Here is a 6,000-nt window from a genome sequence, read left to right as displayed (position 1 = left end):
TCTTCAATAATAGATAAGAATTACCATTATGAGCTTTTTCCAAATTTTAGATTTAATAAGATAATTTAATTAACTACAAACTGAAAGTTCAATAATTTAAAAATATGTACTTAAAAATTTTTTTTAATTTATTTGTTTGTTTATATTTAGAGAGAGGAGAAAGGAGAAAGAGAAGGAGAGAAATATCTCTGTGTGGTTGCCTCTCACTTGCGCCCCCAACTGGGGACCTGACATGCAACCTAGTCATGTGCCCTGACTGGGAATCGAACCAGCGATACTTGGCTCAAAGGCCGACGCTCAATCCACTGAGCCACAGCAGCCAGGGTGTACTTAAAATTTATAGTACATTGTATGCATTTAAAAATATATTTGATCCCAAAGAGCATAATATATACTTGAAGAGAGGCAGTGTCTGTACAATAATCAAACTTTTTGTTCCATAATGTAATAAAAATTGCAAGACTAAGTTAAAGGGAGATTCCATTGCAGGTATTTCTTATAATGGAGAAGGCGGCAATTGTGCTATAAGATGAGCAATTGGGATTTTTCTAAATTCTGAACTGTCTGAATTCTGTCACTGTAATGCATACATCACTTTCACCCTCAAGGTATTGCAAGGTGGTCTTGTTGTCTTTTCCATGCGAAATAAGACTGGGGTCCATACCAGCAAGATCTCTCCATTCTATTACAATGATTTAAAAGGCATTTCTTATGATATCATCTTTTCAGTATACTCCTCCATTAATTTCTTTTTACCCAGACAAATTCCCAGAAAATATAATTTTCAGTTGATACCTTTGTGCAATCATACATAAGAAATTACATTTCATTTTCTTAAAACTACTCCCTCAAGTTTCCTTAAAGAACAAAATACAGTAATATTTTTCAGGATGTCATTTGAAAGCTCTATTTGAAAACTTTTTCAGGGAGGATTTTGAGATCATCATTATGTCAGGAGGAAGCACCATTTGACCTTTTATTAAGCTACAATTCATGCCTTTCTCTAAGTTGTATGCATGCCAATGCCCTACAGAGATGTAAAAAGAAAAATTATCCCCTTGCCCAGTTTCCTTGATAAAGGATGACTTTCTTACATCACTGTGATTAGTTTAAACCATATAGGCACCTGAGATAATTTTAGTGGTTTTTATGAGCCACGCCTTTTGTAAGATGCTTCATATCAATTCAATTTTACATATTTATTATACCAGGTGTCCAATCTTTGCACTATTAGCATTTTAGGCTAAACAGTTCTTTTTTGTTAATGGAGGACTGTATAGTAGGACATCTATCAGCATGTTTGGCCTCTACCAACTATAAGATATAGCACCCCTCACCACCAGTTGTGACAAACAAAAATGTCTCCAGATATTGCAACATATTCTCCAGAAGCAAAATGCCCCTTTCTTGAAAGAATCACTGCACAGATAAATGGAGGCTGTGGAAGTCAAAGAAAAATTTATATGGAATAAAATTAATAATTTTTAGGATACTTAACTCATTACTATTTTAATACATTTCCAAATTTAATTACATTATATATAATATTCACACAGAATCTGTGAGGTAGATACTGTAATAATCCCCATTTCACACACGAGGAAATCGAGGTACAGATGATTATTTAGCTAGCCCAAGGTCTCACAGCTTGTTAGGGGTTGAGCCTGGTTTTAAACCCACTTACTCAGCATTCATGCTGTTAGCTAATACAACCACCTGTCACCGGACTCTCACATAAAGCCCAGAAAGGAAACGAACATAAAAAGAATATAGAATTGAGATAGAAGGAAAGCGTTTTCAAACACTGAAAGCAATTTAAGATGGTACAAGAGAGGATAAGAGAGAAAGACATACTCAAATATACGAGTCAAAGGATAAGAAGTAAAAGTCAGGAATACACATCTTTAAGGAGTTTGGGGAAAGAAGTAAGAAGCAAGGCTATATCCCCATAAAACAGCAGATATAAAGCTATAATGTAGTAGGTTCTTTTTTTTTTTTTTTAGTTTTTAAAAATTCTAGTTGTCTGTCTTACAAATCCATTATTTCTGATCATTAATTTTCTTAAAAATGTTGGTTTTTCTGTGGTCACATATTGAGGTCAATGGTATGAAAAATGTTAAGAGAAATACAGAAGTATATAGTGGTATTTAAAATTAGGAATCTAGCAACTGTAAACCTAAACAGTATATATTTTACATGATGTCATGGAGTTGACTTCTGTATAATTTTACTAATGGTAAAAGTAAAATAAAGTAGCTTCTAATAAACATAAAGTGGAAATGACCATTATTGGTTTTGGATATCCTACATTTACATTGTCCTTTAATGTAAGAATTATCATAGGTTCATAACTGCAAGATATAAGAAAAGTTACATACTTCCAGCCCGGCAGTAGAACTTGGTACAGAGGGCTCTCTCTGTCTAATTCCCAGAGAATGCAGCGCCCAGTGATGGCAATCTGCAGCCAGTCAGGTGGGGAAAGCAATAACGTGCTAGTATGATGTGGAGTCTTAAAAAAGACTCAGCTGATCGCACTATCCAAAAGGCTGGTAGCTCTTTGCACAATTGTACAAAGTGTCAAGAATATTCTACATCGGGTTTAGAGAAGAATGAAGGTAAATTCTGGATCAGCTAAACCAAATGAAAACGCGTCAGGCGGTCCAGCCCTGTGCACACACTCCACCGCTGCTGCTGAGGATGACGGCGCAGCCCACAAAGGGACAAAGTGCTTGGAGATAAACAAAAATAAGAGCAAGTGTTGCTCTGCTTTTCATTCCACCGTGGACACAGCAGTTAAAATAAGAGCTTTCTCTCAAAGCCATGCCACGGTCTTGTACATCCACATCCTAATCTTCCCATATACAAATAAATATGTTTTATAAATATTTTATTCTCCCTCCAAAATTTAGGCTTCTGTATCTTTCAAAAAAAAAAGATACTCATTAATTAAAAAAAAAAAAAAAAAACATCTCTTTTTTGACTCTCTAAATATTTTGTGTGTGACCTTTATATAATAGCAATAGGGACAATGTTTTCTGGAGTTATAGGAAGGTAAGTGAGGAAAATAGAAGGTTGAAACTATCTATTAAAATGGTTGTGAGTAGTTTTTCTTTAAATATCTTTGATGATATGGTATTACATACAAACCTAAATGGATGATTTAGTTTATTTATGATAATTACTACATATTTCTAATAAAACATAAAACTCTTAATAGAAAAATCTCAACATCTAACCCATAACCACATAAAAATAAGTATTGGTATAATATTTGAATAGTACTATACTCTTATATTAGGATAATAACAAAAACAATTATAGTTTGGCAGTATAAAATAGTGATTCTTCTACTTCCAGCCAAAATGGAGGCCTAAACAGACATGCTGCATCTCCCTCCACAACTAGGAAGGAATACAATTACCTCAAAAATAGAAACAACCAGAAGTTCCAGAAAATTGAGCTGCATGGAAGTCCAACAAACAAAGATATAAAGAAGAAACACTCATCCAGACAGGTAGGAGGGGTGGAGCCGGGGCAGAGAGGACGTGGTGTGGTAGTGGCAGCAGCAGCAGGCTGGTGGAAAGCACAGTCACATGTCTTAAAAAGTCAGGAGGGACACCTGGGGAGAGCTCCCAGCATGAGACCAGACCGAACAGCTCACGGTCCCAGCAACAGGAAAAATCAAGCTTCATTGCCTCTGACTGTGCAGACCAGTGGGGTTGGGGTGGAAGCAGAAACTGCCAGTCTCTGAGCAGAGACCAGTTGTTTAAAGGGCCCCCACGGTCCTAGAACATCCACAGACATGCCCACCATGGGAACAATAGCCAGGGCAACTGCTAGAGAGGCACCAGTCCCATACAAAGGTGAGAGAAGTGCCTGGAAGAGGAGCAAGTGCTGAGCAAGCAGCATTGTTCCCTCTCGGACCCCTCCCCCACATACAGCACCACAACGTGGTGAAATAGGTACCCTGTACTGACAAATACCTAAGGCTCCGCCCCTTAAATGTAACAGGTGCAACAGCTCTACCTAAGACACAGAGGCAAACAAACACAGGACCCTGTCAAGTTGAGGAGACAGAGAAGTATGGCCCAAAAGAGGGAATGAATCAAGGTTCCAGTGGGAGAACTAAGTGATGAGGAGGTAGCTAGCCTAACAGATGTAGAGTTCAAAACACTGGTGATAAAGATGCTCACAGACTTGACAGACATGCTTAAGTACGGCAAACACATTAGGAAAGAAGTGAAGGCTATGCTAAATGAAACAAAGAAAAATCCACAAAAAAACCAATGGTAAAGAGAAGGAAACCGGGGTTCAAATCAATAATTTGGAATATAAGGAAGAAAAAACCAGTCAACCAGTGCAGAATGAGGAAGCAAGAATTGAAAAAAAATTAGAATTGGTTTAGGAACCTCTGGGACAACTTTAAACATGCCAACATCCATATCATAGGGGTGCCAGGAGGAGAAGAGGAAGAGCAAGAAATCGAAAGCTTATATGAAAAAAAGAAAAGACTAGACGTATATGAGAGTCTGATATCTGACTTTTAAACCAAGGGAAGCTGGATACAAAACATCTATAGAGAAAGCTGAGGACAAAACAATTCAAACAATAGGATTAACAGTTCCGAAGAACTCAGTGCACCATGTTCTAGTTCAATGGAAGAGAAGCAGTTACACATCAAGATACCCTATCTAATAAGTCTGTGCTACAGGGTAGGGGCCTCTCTTTTATCTAGGAAGAGATTGGGGGAGAAGCGTAGACCTTTTGGCTGCCCCTCCCTCTGTATGCCATTTCATCACCCCCAACATCATCTGGCTTGTACCCTTCTATGGCACTCCACCTTTGAATGCATGTTATCCATCGATGTCCTTCTCTTAAGCTGTCAGTTCTCCTTGAACTATGAGTCAACCTGATTTATTTGATTGATAAATTGATCATGAGTTTTTGACCTCCTAAATCTTTCTCTCTGTCCCATTTTTGGTGTAGCTGTTATCATTATATATACGATATATATCATTGTATATATCATTATATATACCTGTCCAGAAGGTATCCAGCCATGCAGTATGAAAACTAGAGACATTTATTGAAGATACAAGATACAAGAAACATTGTGCATAGGACAATGAAGCCTCAGTTCCCTCCAAAGCAGGGACCCTAGGGACCTCACACAGTTCTCCCAATCACCATCAGCGGCCCCATTGTATTTTCCTGAATCTCATCAATGGTCTGAAATTCCTTTCTTTTCAAAGGTGATTTTGGTTTTGGGAAAAACCAGAAGTGCAGGGTGCCAAATCTGGGCTGTAGGGAGGCTGAGTCACCTGGGTGAATTGTTGTTTTGCCAAAACCGCTTCAGAAGATGTGATGCATGAGTCGGCGTGTTGTGATGAAGCTGCCAGTCACCAGTTGCCCAGAGCTGATCCTGAGCATCCCTCCAAACAGCTTCTGTGGAGGGATGTTCAGACTTAGCGCTAAATTGAACACAGATCTGCTGCTCTACTCGCTCAGTCATTTTGAATGCAATTGCCACACAGCACACGTGCTCACTCAACAGGCATCTCCTGCTTCCACTGTTGAATACAAGGAAGTCGTCATTGTTCACGCATGTGCATCCCAGCCCACTCTCCTTGGCTGCCAGGTTCCGTCGATGTTACACAAAGCATTCTCATTATATCAACAATGGCTGGGCTTTTTCTGGACAGAATTCATATATATATGAATATATATATATATGAATATATATATATATATATATATATTCCCCGTACATTCCAGAAATTGGCATGGAGTTGCATATAGCAATAGGTACTCCATATACAATCTAAAAATAGAAGTTTGAGCTCAAAAAGCTACTATAAAATTTATGGATTATGGGATCTCTCCTTATATATTATGAAATATGTGTATACATACTATTATATATACATATGTACAGAAATTTATAAGCAACATTTCCTAATTTTATATGTTAAAATAACAAAAATGAACCTCTGCTTCACA

This window comes from Furipterus horrens, unplaced genomic scaffold, assembly GCF_987537825.1.
Source record: "Furipterus horrens unplaced genomic scaffold, mFurHor1.1.pri manual_scaffold_10, whole genome shotgun sequence".
NCBI classification, from domain to species: domain Eukaryota; kingdom Metazoa; phylum Chordata; class Mammalia; order Chiroptera; family Furipteridae; genus Furipterus; species Furipterus horrens.
The sequence above is the reverse complement of the archived record's forward strand: the minus strand, read 5'-3'. Positions refer to the sequence as shown.